The following is a 16,847-nucleotide window of genomic DNA, read 5'->3' as shown; positions in this document are numbered from 1 at the left end:
AAACCATGATGGATTCACCATGACACACTTCGCGATCATGAGTAAACCATGATGGATTCACCATGACACACTTCACGATCATGGGTAAACCATGATGGATTCACCATGACACACTTCACGATCATGAGTAAACCATGATGGATTCACCATGACACACTTCACGATCATGAGTAAACCATGATGGATTCACCATGACACACTTCACGATCATGAGTAAACCATGATGGATTCACCATGACACACTTCACGATCATGAGTAAACCATGATGGATTCACCATGACACACTTCACGATCATGAGTAAACCATGATGGATTCGGCAACATTGATGACATCAACAAATGCAGCAAGAAATTCCGCAGGAATCCCCACACAGTGCCGCGCTTACGCACGCAGCACCCACATCTCCCCCCCCCCCCCGGGCCCCAACCGTGCCCCGCAAAACGGTTACCACGGCGACGAGGAGTATAAAGTGCAGCAACCCGATTGGTTGGGCCCGTCTGTGTGTGTTTCATGAATACTAATGAGGGTTTCTCTTGGTGCCTTACCGGGGTCTCGTGCAGGGGCGGGGCCAATAAAGAAATTGGGGCAATATCAGCATTAGCCCCGCCCCTTTACTCCCCCCTTGCTCCGCCCCTGCTCTCATTCAGGCTGTCGGGAGGAGCAGATGAGCAGAGGTAGTAGGAGGTGGTTTCAGGTAGGCGGAGTGAGGTTCATCTCTATTCCGTGATAAGGTGCAAAATGAGTAAGGTGAAATGGAATGAGTAGCGAAGTGAGGAGAGAGTTGTAGTAAGGAGTTCTCAATCGCGGGATGAATGGATTGTGAGGATGTTCTGCTGCAATAACATCCGTTGTTTCATTAAAAATCAGAACACAAAATTGTTTTCATACTTTTTTTTATATTCCAGTGAAACAACATGAAACTTGTACACACAAGTTTTCCATAACTCGGTTTCATTCCTCAATAACCGGAACAGCTTGTGTGGTGGTGGCCATTGCATTTTTGAGCTCCTCAATAGCCTCCACTGGTACACTCTATCCTTCAGGTAACTCCAAAGATCGAAGACAGGTAGATTGAGGTCCGCAGAGTGGGGCGCCCATTCACCATTTGTCCTTCTGGAGACGTTTCGATCACTGAATTTCTGTTTGTAGCCAATGAATGTAGCCAATGAGGAGGGAGTGTCGATCTGTTGGAAGTGTGAGGTGTGGCGCCATCTTGCTGAAACCATTGTACAGTCCTGTCGACGTGGCACTTCCTCGCTAATGCACCCAGGACGTCTGGATAACTTTCAAGTACCTTCATCTTGAAACCAGAAAGGCCTAATGATGCCAGAATTGCTGATGACAACCCGTGCAGTGCATATCTGGCTATGCAACAGCCTTTCCAGAACTTCGTCATCAGAGTTTCATCGTCACACCAAGTTGTTCATCATTTTCTCACTATCTGCCATGATCCTTCCTGGGAAAACCACATTTCCAAGCTGGCCTCCAAAGCCAGTCGCCGACTGGGCATCCTCCGTCGTGCGAAGTCCTTCCTTGGCACACCTGAGCTCCTCACCACATACAAGGCTTTCATCCGCAGCTCAATGGAATACTGCTCTCCCCTCAGGGCCGGTGCTCCTGCCTCACACCTAGCTCGTCTTCACGCTGTTGAAACCAAAGCTTTCAGAATCATTGGAATCTCCCACGATGAAGTTAACTCCGAGGGCCTTTCACTCACTCACCGCAGGCAGGTTGGTGGTCTTTCCGTCTTCTACCGACTCCTCTCCGGCCTTGCTCCCCCAGCTCTCTCTGTGCTCTGTCCCCCAAATACTCCTGCAGGTCGCACAAGATCTGCCTGCAACCCTCTTCTGGTGAAACTGCCAAAATCAAGACTCTCTGCTCACCTTCACTCCTTCATTCCCCTTTTCTCCCGCCTCTGGAACAAACTCCCTCACTCTATTCAATCCCACTCCTCCCTCCAGGTCTTTAAAACAGCTGTTCACCACCATCTCTTATCTTTTCCTTGATCTTTTCTACCCCCATTAATTCACCGCTGATCCACTTTTTTGAAATACCGACTTCTTTCCTGGAAGCCCTAGCTGTGTCGATGTGTTTTTTTTTTAACCTCTCCCACCCTGCCCCGCCCCTTCCCATGCCTCCTCCTCCCAAGCCCTCTCCCTCCCACAGATCTCCTGATGTCCCTGTTCTCCATCTTGTCTCCCGCTCCCTTTATCATGTTTTATGTTTTATGTGTAAGTTTGTCTTTTTGTGATCAATGTTAGCTCTTACACGAGCCTCGATCTTGTATTTAAAAAAAAAGACAGTCTTAGTTTTTCTTTCACTTGTATGCGATATGGGTACATTTTTAGTTCCTGCTTCAGAATTTTTTGTGTACTTGAGTAAGATAAGTTCAATTATTGAGATCAACGATGCAGCGCTTCCCTGGGGCTCCTCAAAACTGCTTCACGGACCGCTTCCATGTTTTCTCACGATCTGGCAATCCTCGTGCAACCAGACTTTGTCCCGACCTTCCTTGTATTGTATTGTCCCGTGGGACTTAAACCTCTTTGTCAATGGAAAAATGGCAGACTTTCTGGGAAAGTTAAGACTCAACAATGAAGATCCTTTGTTCAATATTGTCCATGCCATCTTCAAAATTAACATTATGACTCTCTGATGTTTGCAGTTTTTCCTCCAAATGATGCTTCATACAAATCTGCAATACAAAAAAAATTGTATAACATTATTAAACATTAAAATTTCACATGACTTTAAAGGTCCACAGACACGGAATCTCACTCAAAATGCATTTGATGTCATCCAAATGAGTCTTTTTATGGTGAATTCAAATATGGCATTGATTTTTTGTTATATTCACTCTGAAACATTAAAAATGAAAGAAAACCGAACCACTTGGGAACGCCCCTAAAAATTCTGCCCCATACCTCAAAGCCAATGACGTAACCCATGTGACGTCACCTCCAGAACGCAGCTCGCTCGCAAACATGCTCCACGTGCATTTGCTTGATACAAATCAAACACTTATTTTAACTCCAATTTACATTCTGTTTCCACTTTTAGTGAGAAGTAGGGGTCTGTGCAACCATTCATAAACTTTATTTGGTGCAAATCGGGTAATTTTTAGCCGAGTTACCTCAGACCGTGAGTTGTTATCTATCTATAATTCCAGCAATCTCTGTGTGTCTGTCTGTGTGTCTGTGTGTCTGTGTGTTTGTCTGTGACCGCTGTTTCTCGACAACCACGGGTCCGATATACTTGAAACTTGCCAGGTATATTGCTGGGGACCCGAGGATGTGCCTTTTCAAGGTTTCATATTAATCGGACAATTACTTACCGAGCTATGTCCAAAAAACGCTTCAACCAATCAGAGAGCAGCGAGCTATCACGTGTGCCGAACGTGGCGATCAGACTCTGCCTCGGACGGCACATTTGACAGCGTATTCATTTATTTCACGTTGGAAAACTATGCTGCCGTTAAACTATGTTTTAAAACGAATTCAAACTGCGATTAAATTAAAACGATTCATCCTAACTGCGATTTGCGAACTTCCGGACAGTGACGACTTATCTTCCGGCAGCCAATCACAGAACGCTCTGTTGCGTAGGCGTGGCCGATGTGAGACGAGCGGAGCTGAGCGCGTTACGAGCTGACCGCCATTACGGTACGTAATTCGATTTCTTATGCGCATTATTTCTCCCAATTCATTCATCTCCCAATTTCTCCCAATTCAATTCGTATCACTAATAAAAACGAATTTGCGATTCATTCGCTTTCCTGCGCGTTTGTGCACGCGATGGCGATTGCTTTACCAAACTCCGGAAGCCGTTCGCTTTGGACCAAACCATTGCATGAGGGGGGGGTTCTGTGGTCGTTGCGAATGGACCAAACCATTCATGTAAATAGAGGGGGGGGATTGTCACTGTACTCGCAAGCCGTTCGCCGTTCGCTTTGGCGTTGCGAATGAACCAAACCATTTCATGTAAATAGAGGGGGGGGGATATAATTTTAGATAGATATATAGTACGGGCATATATATAGTACGGGCATGCCCTAGTCTATCTATAATTCCAGTAATCTCTGTGTGTGTGTGTGTCTGTGTGTGTGTATGCGACCGCTGTTTCTCGACAACCACGGGTCCGATATACTTGAAACTTGCCAGGTATATTGCTGGGGACCCGAGGATGTGCCTTTTCAAGGTTTCATATTAATCGGAGAAGTAGTTACCGAGCTATGGCGATTTCTTTACCAAACTCCGCAAGCCGTTCGCTTTGGACCAAACCATTTCATGTAAATAGAGGGGGGGGATTGTCACCGTACTCGCAAGCCGTTCGCTTTGGACCAAACCATTTCATGTAAATAGAGGGGGGGGATTGTCACCGTACTCGCAAGCCGTTCGCTTTGGACCAAACCATTTCATGTAAATAGAGGGGGGGGATTGTCACCGTACTCGCAGGCCGTCCGCTTTGGCTTTGCGAATGGACCAAACCATTTCATGTAAATAGAGGGGGGGGATATAATTTTGTACGGGCATGCCCTAGTTTATATAATTCACACATGGTTGAATATGTGCAGGCCGTTCCACGGAGCGACCTTGCGGGCTTATCAACGAGGCGAGGCGTGACACACATGTGTCTCAGCATACCTCAGATCAAGATCAAGCAAATCAAAAGTAGAGTACGTACAAATTACACGGAACGGATCGCGGGCCGAAGCATGGCGAATCGAGATGGCATGGACTTCGTTCTGGAGATGACGTCACCGGTCACGTGACCTGCGGTTCGCTGAACTCCACTTTTTTTGAGGGGCGGGGCATAGCAAGTTGTGAAAAACACGACAAATGTTCAAAATATTGGTCTAATTATCCCATTGTTGATTTAAAAAAAGAAACATGGGTGATTTCTTCACGAGGAAGGTCAAGTTAATATATAAATAACCAGAAACTTTAATTACATGGGACCTTTAATAGGGTTGAGATTTTTATTAAATACCCTGTACATGGTAGATTGAACGATGTGGAGTGATTGGCACCGATTGTTCCACTTCATTTCAGTAACAGTATAAACACGAAATATCAATCAGACATTGCAGCACCTCGCCAAGACGTGTTTTTAGTGGTTCCTAAGGCTTTTGTCTTAGTTAAAACAAATAGGGCAGCCGAACCACGTGACTGATGATGTCGTCATTATCTTTTGTCTCCACCAATTTATCCCTAGATGACGCTCAATAAATTTCATCTTGATCTGTGAAGTTTTGTACTTGTCGAATTATGACGTCATAATGCAGGCACCTATGACATCATGAACATATTTTATTCCCCATGGAGAGTTCTTTACAATGAGCCATGTCTCAATTTTTTATATTCAGCACTTTCGGAGACATTGAGGTGCAAAGTTTTTCTGTTTTTGTAAGATGGCTCCCATACCACGTGACCTATGACGTCATAATTATCATTAAAAAAATTATAGGGGCGGAGGTGCACCTATGGTGAAAATTTCCTGTCAATCGGACCAACAGTTGCAGAGAAAATCATATTTATTCTGTGCGGACAAACAGACAAACCGACTCAAATGCAATACCCTCCTCTGACGAGGGGAACAAGAAAGAACAATCAGAGATTGCAGACCTTTGACAGAACACGTTTGTTTGGTGTATTTTATTTGTTTTTTATTAGTAGCTGCGTTTGTGTCGTTTATTTATGATGTAGATTTATGTTCAATCCAATGTGGCTGCCGAATCATGTGACTGATGACATCATCAATTTAATTCTCCCATACAATTTTTGTGTAGATCATGCTCAAGAAATGTCAAACAGATCAGATCAAGTGTTCTACTTGTTTAATTATGACGTCATAATGAAGGCACCTGCTGCGCAGGTGAACAATTGCAAGACCCCATCTCCTGCTGCGCAGCGGACGGGCTAATTATACAGCATAGTATTGCTTTGTACGTTTGCGCGTCATCCCGTTGCTGTACAGTATACCCAGACAATGAAAAGGAAGGTAGGAGAACAGATCATAGTTTGTAAAAACAAACGTTGGTGTCAACAGGCAGTGATAATGGTGGAAAAGACAAGGTTTGGATGAGATGGTCGATCTGGAAATAAAAATGAACCCAGTATTATGTATCGGCTCTAATGCCACCAAGAGCAGCAGTTGGCATGTCACCCCGTGTTGCCGCGACGCTTTGCATGTCATCCCGTTGCCGCGACGCTTTGCGCGTCGTCTTGTTGCCGCTATACATTGCGCGTCGTCCCGTTGCCGTGACGCTTTGCGCATCGTACCTTTGCCGCGACGCTTTGCACGTCTTCCCGTTGCTGCTACGCGTTGCACGTCGTCCTTTTGCCGTGATGCTTTGTGCGTCGTCCTTTTGCCGCGACGCTTTGCACGTCGTTCCATTGCCGCGACGCTTTGCGCGTTATCCCGTTGCCACAACACTTTGCACGTCGTCCCTTTGCCACGACGCTTTGCGCGTCGGCCCGTTGTCGCGACGCTTTGCACGTCGTCCATTTGACGCGACGCTTTGCGCGTTGTCCCGTTGCCGCGACGCTTTGCGTGTCATCCCGTTGTCGCGACGCTTTACACGTCTTCCTGTTGTCGCTATGCTTTGCGCGCCGTCCCGGTGCCGCTATGCTTTGAATGTCGTCCCTTTGCCGCTACGCTTTGCACGTCTTCCCTTTGCTGCGACGCTTTGCGCGTCGTCCCTTTGCAGCTATGCTTTGCACGTCGTCCCTTTGCAGCAACGCTTTGCCCGTCGTCCCGTTGCCGCTACGCTTTGCGGGTCATCCCGTTGCCGTGATGCTTTGCGCGTCGTACCGTTGCCACGACGCTTTGCGGGTCGTCCCGTTGCCACGACGCTTTGCGCGTCGTCCCGTTGCCGCGACGCTTTACGCGTCGTCCCGTTGCCGCGACGCTTTGCGCGTCGTCCCGTTGCCGCGACGCTTTGCGCATTGTCCCGTTGCCGCTATGCTTTGCGCGTCGTCCCGTTGCCATGATGCTTTGCGCGTCGTCCCGTTGCCATGATGCTTTGCGCGTCGTCCCGATACCGCTAGGATTTGCACGTCGTCCCGTTGCCGCTAGGATTTGCGCGTCCCCCCGTTGCCGCTACGCTTTGCACGTCGTCCCTTTGCCATGACCCTTTGCGCGTCGTCCCGTTGCCGCGACACTTTGTGAGTCGTCCCATTGCTGTGCCACTTTGCGTGTCGTCCTGTTGCCGCTACGCTTTGCGCGTCATACCATTGCCGCAACGTTTGTAAGTCGTCCCTTTGCTGCGACGCTTTGCTAGTCATCCCGTTGCCGTGACGATTTGCGCTTCATCCCGTTGCTGCGACGCGTTGTTCCATTGCCACGACGCTTTGCGCGTCCTCCCATTGCCACGACGCTTTGCGCATCGTCACATTGCCGCGACGCTTTGCCCATCGTCCCGTTGCTGCGACGCTTTGCGCGTCATCCCGTTGCCGTGACGCTTGGCACGTCGCCCCGTTGCCGCGTCGTCCCGTTGCCACGATGCTTGGTGCGTCGTCCCGTTGCCGTGACGCTTGGCGCATCGTGCCGTTGCCGCGACGCTTGGCACGTCATCCCGTTGCCACGATGCTTGGCACGTCGTCTCGTTGCCGCGACGCTTGGCACATCATCCCGTTGCCGCTACGCTTTGCGTGTCGTCCCATTGCCACGACGCTTGGCGCATCGCCCAGTTGCCGTGGTGGTTTGCATGACTCCCTGTTGCAGGGGCACTTGGTGCATCTCCACGTTTCCATGGCAGTTGTTTTGTCTCTCTATTGCCCTTGGCGGTTGCTGTGTCACCTCGTTGCCGGTTGGCGCGTTGCTCCGTTACTGCGGTGGATGTGCAAGGTGTGAAGCAGGGGTGCCAGCCCAATGGGAGAGCATTACCACATCAAGCTGCAGATGAAGACCTCGTAGGTCGTTTGAAGTTTGGATTTGCAAAGGTTAAACTTCACACGACAGAGGAGGCCTAGTCGGTGACTGGCTTTGGAGGCCATCTTAGATATGTGTTAAACCACCCCTTATATGCCACCCCCAAATTTTCAGTTTTGACTTCCTGGGAGTGTATCCATCTTATCGACCCCCCTGCATTCTCCTCTACCCCTCATCCTTACCCGCAACCTTATCGTCCATCCCCGTCTATTTTGTCTCTCAGCTCTGCTGTTGGCATTTCCCTTTTCTCTTTCTGCTGTTCCTTTCGTTCTGTTGCATCCTGATCTGTTCTGTGGTCTAGGACCGAGGTCTTCCACGAGCCTCGACTATGTATCCAAAGAATTAGACGGGAGAACAGATCATGGGATGTAAAAACAAGCGGTGGTGTTAACCGACAGTGATTATGATGGAAGACACAAAGTTTGGATGAGATGGTCGATCTATAAATAACTAGATGGTATTCATAGAATACTTACCCGTGCAGTCAACTTGATGCGAGCCAACTCTTCTGTTTTTTAAGGGTTTTTTTCTTTGATCTAATATGGCTGCCAGACCACGTGAGCAATGACATCATAAATTTATACTCTCTAATATAATGTTGAGTAGATCAGTCAAGAAATTTAAAACTGATCAGACTAAGCGTTGTCCCTGTCGAATTATGACATCATTAAGGCACCAATGACGTCATTAACAACCATTATTCCCCATGTGGAGTTCTTTACAATGACCCACGTTTTAAATTTTTTCCATGGATCGGTTTTGGACATATAGAGGTGCAACATTTTTCGGTTTTTCCAAAGGTGGTGCCTGTACCACGTGACCTTTGCAGTCATAACTAGAATCCGGGCACTCGGTAGAGCGCATACCTTCGCCGCAGCTACTGTTCTGTACTTGGCATGGGAGTGTATGCGATGTGAAACTTTATGTGAAATGCGATCGATTTTTAAAAATCAGAATTTGAGCAAATCTGTTTCATTCGTCTGTTAATATGCCTCCCCGATTGACAAATCTGCAATTTGAATTTCATTTGAGGTTGAAATGATTGCGGGAGATCGCGTTATATTGATGACGTCTTGGATGGACATCCTCTTCTTCAGTCGCTCATAACTTTGAGTGAAATACGATCGAGTTAAAAATAGTCAGAATTTGAGCAAATCTGTTTCATTCGTTTGTTAATATGCCTCATCTCTTGACAAATCTGCAATTATAATTTTTTTTGAGGTTGAAATGATCGCGGGAGATTGCGTTATAGTGATGACGTCCTGGATGGACATCTTCTTCTTCAGTCGCGCATAACTTTGAGTGAAATACGATCGAGTTAAAAATAGTCAGAATTTGAGCAAATCTGTTTCATTCGTTTGTTAATATGCCTCATCTATTGTCAAATCTGCAATTATAATTTTTTTTGAGGTTGAAATGATCGCGGGAGATCGCGTTATAGTGATGACGTCCTGGATGGACATCTTCTTCTTCAGTCGCTCATAACTTTGAGTGAAATACGATCGAGTTAAAAATAGTCAGAATTTGAGCAAATCTGTTTCCCAAAATCTAATCAAATGTGTCCCGTATAATAACCAATCATCCCACCAAATTTCATGCAATTCGGTTGAATACTTTTTGAGTTATGCGATTAACATACACACACACAGACATACAAATAAATACACAGCGATCAAAACATAACCTTCCGCTTTTGCGAAGGTAATTATCACGAAAAATTCTACAGGAGGAGGCGCTCCGATGGTGAAATTCCATGTCCATCAGACTAACAGTGGCAGAGAAAAAAAAATTCTTGCTGATCGGATCAAGCATTGTACTTGTCGAATTAAGATGTAATAATGAAGGCACCGATGACATCATCATTAACGTGTCTTATTCCCCATGGGGAGTATCTGACAATGAGTCTAGTATCAATTTTTTCTATTGAGCGGTTTCAGAGATACAGAGGTTAAGGTTTTTTTAAAGATGGCGATTATACCACGTGTCCTATGACGTCATAATTATGAATTAAAAATATATATAGGCATGGGATGTAAAAAAATATATAGGCAAAAAAATATATAGGTTCCTCTCACACCAGCCATGGCACCTCAGCAAAGGACTTCTACGACTCACTGGGACTGACACAATCTGTCAATTTCCCGACCCGGATATCAGTCAATGGAACATCTTCTCTTCCAGACTTGGTTATCACTAACTTCCCTGCAAATGTCTGCTGCTCTTTCTTCTTCTGCTCCAATCGGTTCATCTGATCATGTGCTTGTTAAAGTGGACATCTCTCTGGCCATTCTCAGAGAGCCTCCTCAGCGTCGACGAGTCTGGCATTTCACTCAGGCTGACTGGCACGATCTTCAAGGAGCCATCAATCATCTGCACTGGTCTCCCATCTCGACTGCCTCTGACATCAACTCATCCTGGGAATTCTTCCAAAGTAAACTGCTGTCTGTCTGTCTCTTTCTCTTTCTCTTTCTCTTTCTCTTTCTCTTTCTCTTTCTCTTTCTCTTTCTCTTTCTCTTTCTCTCTCTCTCTCTTTCTCTTTCTCTTTCTCTCTCTCTCTCTCTCTCTCTCTCTCTCTCTCTCTCTCTCTCTCTCTCTCTCTCTCTCTCTCTCTCTCTCTCTCTCCCTCTCTCTCTCTCTCTCTCTCTCTCTCTCTCTCTCACACACACACATAGATTTATCCCATCTCGTCTTCAGTTGTCATATTCTTCCTCCCGTCCATGGAACACTGAATCTTGTGGTGAGGCAGTTACCCTGAAACAACTTGCCTTCGCCTCTTGGAAGGCTAATCCAACTGAAGGAAATCTCAGTTCCTTCACAAAGCTCGGAACAAGTGTGTGTCTACCCTCAGGAGAGCCAGGAAACAATATCTCTCTACTCTCAAGAATGAACTCTCTTATCTGTCTCCTTCCTCCAAATCCTGGTGGCATCTGGACAAATCTGTTTCTGGTGTTTGTTCCCCCTCCATCCCCTCCCTTACCTCAAACGGCTACAGAGCTGACACCACAAGCGAAAAAGCCAAACGTGTCAACTCTGTGTTTCCCTCAAAATATTGTGTCCCGAACCCATCTCTCTCTGTTCCCACCTTTCCCAGTCGAACCCAGCTGCTCCTGGACTCTGTGTCCTTTCCTCCTGACAAGGTGGAAAAGTTTCTGTCAACCCTCGACTCTGATTCTGCAACTGGTCCTGACGGCATCAGCCCACGGGTCCTAAAATCCTGCTCTGCCGCTCTTTCACACCCTCTCTCTGTTATTTTCTCCCACTACTTTGCTCAAGGTCATCTACCATCAGCTTAGAAATCAGCCAATATTACAGCTTTACACAAAAAAGGTGCAAAAACAGATCCTTGCAACCACAGACCAATCAGCCTGCTCCCAATTATCAGCAAAGTCATGGAATCCATCATTGCTTCGGATATGAAATCTTTCGTCTTCTCCAATGGCTTGATCTCTGATCATCAATTTGGTTTCAGACCAGGTCATTCTACTCTGGACATGCTGCTTCTGCTATCTCAACAATGGATGGAGGTCATTAATGCCAAACAGGAAATCAGAGCCGTCTCCCTTTACATATCACGTGCCTTCGATACAGTCTGGCACCCAGCTCTGCTCACCAAACTCTCCTCCTACGGTATCCATGGAAATCTCCATGCATGGCTTGTGGACTTCCTCTCTGGTCATAGTAAACGTGTGGCCCTGAATGTATTTCTCTCATTTCCCCTTCCTGTTCAGGCTGGAGTTCCCCAAGGTAGTGTTCTGGGCCCTGTGCTTTTTCTGGTCTTCATCAATGATCTCTCCGACTCTCTGGAAAATCCTTTCTATCTCTTTGCTGATGACTCCACTCTCTGCCGCTCCATACCTCATCCCTCAGATCGGCAGTCTGCAGTCTTCTCACTCTTTGCAGACCTGGACAAAATCACAGACTGGTAAAACAAGTGGAACATGTCTTTCAATCCTGACAAATCTCACACTCTTACTATGTCTCTCCGAAAAGACCGACTGGACAACCCTCCCATCTACTTTCTAAACAACCCTCTCCAAGAAGTTCTGTCACTCAAGCTTTTGAGTCTCACTATCTGCAATCCTTCCTGGGAAAACCACATTTCCAAGCTGGCCTCCAAAGCCAGTTGCCGACTGGGCATCCTCCGTCGTGCGAAGTCCTTCCTTGGCACACCTGAGCTCCTCACCACATACAAGGCTTTCATCCGCAGCTCAATGGAATACTGCTCTCCCCTCTGGGCTGGTGCTCCTGCCTCACACCTAGCTCGGCTTCACGCTGTTGAAACCAAAGCTTTCAGAATCATTGGAATCTCCCGCGATAAAGCTAACTCTGAGGGCCTTTCACTCACTCACCGCAGGCAGGTTGGTGGTCTTTCTGGCTTCTACCAAACCCTCTCTAGCCTTTCTCCCCATGCTCTGTTTGTGCTCTGTCCCCCAAATACTCCTACAGGTCGCACAAGATCTGCCTGCAACCCTCTTATGGTTAAACTGCCAAAATCTAGACTTTCTGCTCACATTCACTCCTTCATTCCTCTTTTCTCCTGCGTCTGGAACAAACTCCCTTACTCTATGCAATCCCACTCCTCCCTCCAGGTCTTTAAAATAGCTGTTTCACCACCATCTCTTGTCTTCCCCCATCCAAAACCTTGATATTTTCTACCCCTGTCAATTCACCCCAGATCCACTTTTTTGAAATGCGGACTTCTTTCTTGGAAGTCCTAGTATAGTAATGTCCATGTGTTTTATACCTCTCCCCCTCTTCCTGTGCCTCCTCCCCCCAAGACCTCTCCCTCCCACAGATCTCCCGATGTCCCTGCTCTCCATCTTGTCTCCTGCTCCCTTTATCTTATGTTTTATGTGTCAGTTTGTCTTTTTGTGATCAATGTTAGCTCTGACACGAGCCTCGATCTTGTATCCCCCCCAAAAAACAAACAAACTCCTATGGTGAAAATTGTGTCAATAGGACCAATGGTTGCCAAGAAAATAATTTTTTTTAATGCATACACGCATGCACGTATGCAGTCGATCGATTAACCTAGCTTTTCGCTTCGTGAGCACAGGGCAAAAATGAACCCAGCGTTATGGATCGGCTCTAATGCCACAAACAGAGGCAGCAATTGGCACGTGGCCCCGTGTTGGCGCGTTTCCCAATTGCCCATCACCAAACGTCTGTGATAATACCTTGGAGGCCTCAAGGTAAACTCCTCGGGGCGGACGTGGCATGTACGAGTTTTAAAAGAAAAGAACACCTCCAGCGAGCACAAGCACTGGTGAAAATTTCAGTGATAAAAGAAAATCCATAGCAAGGTCGTGCAAAAGACATCCGATGGAAAATGATACTCCCCTGGATTAAACTGCAAATCGGCGAGAACGAGAATACAATTCACCAGAAGGCAGAATGTGTCCCGTGACGTCACCACAATCTTCATCCTCCCGCGAAGTTGCGCCATTCTTCTTCGAAGAAGATTACTTGAGAAGTAAAATAAATCACCTTTTCCTCTTCGATCCTGGAAATTTTCTTCAATGTTGTTGTTGTTTCGCATGCAGCCTGTGGCTGCTGGTTGCCTCGTTTCTCCGGAAGCGTGTTTTTGTGCCGCTGATGCAGTGCCCCAATTACCAGTGAGCTGGTACTCAATTTGCCGACCTCGGAAGGATGACAGGCTGAGTCAACCCCGCTGGCGTTAATTCAGCGATCGACCGGGATTCAAATTCAGGATCCTCGGATCCCAAGCCAGCACCCTAACCGCTAAGCCAACACCAGGCCATTAAAAACTCTTAAAAGTACAGTATGTGATTGGTTTAAAGCTATTAGATTGTCTGTGAACTCAAATAGTCTGTCTGTCTGTCTGTCTTGTCAGTTTATGATCGAGAAACATCTTATTTAAATCGAAAGTTATATTTTGAACACGAATCGGGAAGACAAGTTTTCCGTTTTACCGTACTTTAACTCTGGATTCATCCCGACTGCATATTCACAGAGAGGAGTGAGATAATATTTCACTCTGTCTGCCTGGCAGTTCAACAAAATTGAAAAATCATTCCAAACAGGAAACTTTAAGCTGTTTTTAAGGAGGTAATAAAAGACACAAACAACAGGCACGAAAAACTAATGTAACATGTCAGATAAGGTGGTGTAATAGACACTGGGTAAAACAGCAGTAAAAACCAGAATTTATTTATTTATACACCTGTTAACGTCTTTAAACCTTAATTATACATTTTAAAACTGAAGAACACAAATCTCCTTCATAATACTTCCATGAACTATTCAATATATCGATATATAGCATGAGAGGGCGTGGTATGTCTATCGGGGAGAAGAAGACGCCGCCATAATGGCAATGTTCATCTATCTAAAATTCCACTAATCTCTGTGTGTGTGTGTGTGTGTGTGTGTGTGTGTGTGTGTGTGTGTGTGTGTGTGTGTGTGTGTGTGTGTGTGTGTGTGTATGTGTGTGTGTATGTCTGTGTGTGTGTTTGTTTGTCTGTGACCGCTGTTTCTCGACAACCACGGGTCCGATATACTTGCAACTTGCCAGGTATATTGCTGGGGACCCGAGGATGTGCCTTTTCAAGGTTTGAAATTAATCGGACAAGTAGTTACCGAGCTATGTCCAAAAAACGATTCAACCAATCAGAGAGCAGCGAGCTATCACGTGTGCCGAACGTGGCGAACAGACTCTGCCTCGGACGGCACATTTGAGAGCGTATTCATTTATTTCACGTTGGCAAACTGTGTTGCCGCTATGTTGGCGTTAAACTATGTTTTAAAACTAATTAAAACTAATTTGCGATTCATCGTAACTGCGATATGCGACCTTCCGGACAGTCAAATGAGGACGTCACTTCCGGACTTACGTAGCGGCTAGCGGGCGCCATTTGGAGTTGGAGGAGCTGGGCACGGAGGTATATAATAAACTGGAGAGCCAATGACGGCTGTCGGCTGAAGCTAGCGGAAGTTGCTTGGCGGCCATATTGGGAAGCCGATTGTGTCTGAACGCTCGAGAGATGAATACGATCCAGTCATCAAAGCTTTCGCACTCACTCTTCAATTTTATTCTGCTAAAGGATACGACTATGTTCGAGAGACATTCGACTTGGCACTGCCAAGTCCATCCACAATCCGGAAATGGTACAGCGCAATTGATGGTTCACCTGGTTTTAGTGCAGTTGTATTCCAAGCACTAGAGAGCCGGTTTAAAGCAGAGAAGGAGACTGGCAAGAGAACACTGTGTAGCCTGATGTTAGACGAGATGGCCATCATGAAGGCAATTGACTTTTTAGGGGACAAGGTATTGGGGTACGTCGACATCGGAAACGGAGTCCAAGATGACAGTGCTCCCCAGGCCAGCAACGCACTGGTTTTCATGCTGGTTGCACTGAATGACAGTTGGAAAGTGCCTGTAGCATACTTTATGATAAATGGATTGTCGGGGAAGGAACAGGCGAATTTGGTGACACAATGTCTACTAAAATTGCATGATATCGGTGCAGAGGTGGTTTCCTTAACTTGCGATGGACCGTCCGCTCATTTGACAATGTTACGTGAGCTAGGTGCCGACATCACGCCGCAGAATGTGAAACCAACATTTCCCCACCCAGCAAATCCCGAAAAGAAAATTTGTGTTGTACTCGATGCATGTCACATGCTTAAACTTGCAAGAAACTGTCTTGGATCCATGAAAATGATGGAGGATGGCAACAAAAAAGTCATCGCGTGGAAATACATCCAGGCACTCTTTGATCTGCAGAAGAGGGAAGGCTTGCGTCTGGGAAATAAGCTCTCCCGGAAACACATCGAGTGGAAGAGCAATGTCATGAAGGTGGACACAGCTGCTCAGACATTGAGCACTAGTGTGGCAGATGCAATTCGGTTTTGCAGGGACACTTTGCAACTATCAGAATTTCAGGGCAGTGAGGCTACCTGCCAATACATTGAAACATTGGACAAACTGTTTGACATTCTAAATTCTCGCAATCCATTGGCACGAAACTACAAGGCACCACTCATGACATCACGAGAAGGACTTTTCCTGCCATTCCTGGATACTGCCTACAGTTACTTGTCCAACATCAAAAACATGAATGGTCAAGTTATGACCAATACGCGTTTGAAAACCCCCTTCATTGGTTTCATGATCTGCATAGAGAGTGTCAAAATTTTGTATTTCACATATGTCAAACCTGCCTCATCTCCCCTGCGATACCTGCTCACGTACAAAATGAGCCAAGACCACATTGAACTTTTCTTTGGAGCGGTCCGCATTGCATGTGGAAGTGGGAATAACCCAACGGCCCGGCAGTTTGTTGCCGCATATAAGCGCCTCTTGATGCGACATGACATCAAGTCTGCAAGTGGGAACTGTTCTGCACAGGACTCAACCAGAATCCTGAATGCGGCTTCCTTCAAGTGCGTTGCAAAGCAGGCTGTGCCTGACGAGAGTCACGACATGTTGGTGGCCAGACGATACGACCTGGAGTTGAGATCGCCGGCAAAAGAGGACCACGACTATGCGGATATTCCAAATTTTGAGCAACTTTCCATCTTTACAGAGTCATGTGTTGGCTATATTGCCGGCTATGTGGTGAGGATGGTGAGGAAGACTCTGAAGTGTAGCCAATGTCTTTCTGCATTGACCAGTAACAACGAAGAATGGCAAACCACACCAATGTACAGCCTGATTGTTACCAAGAACAGGGGTGGCCTCATAGTTCCCTCGCACAGTGTTGTTCGTGTCTGTGAGGCGACTGAACGCTGTGTCAAGATGCTCCTGGCTGTAAGCAATGGCAAAATGCCTCGTGAAAGTGGGATAAGAGTGGCAATTTCCACTTCTGTCCTTTCTGAGGTCGGTCGGTCTACATTTGCTTCCTTGGATCGGCACATGTTTGACTGTGAGGCAGACAGCAACCATGTGTT

The sequence above is a fragment of the Myxine glutinosa genome, chromosome 3 (assembly GCF_964187855.1).
Source record: "Myxine glutinosa chromosome 3, kmMyxGlut1.1, whole genome shotgun sequence".
In the NCBI taxonomy this organism is placed as follows: domain Eukaryota; kingdom Metazoa; phylum Chordata; class Myxini; order Myxiniformes; family Myxinidae; genus Myxine; species Myxine glutinosa.
Note: the sequence above shows the minus strand (reverse complement) of the source record.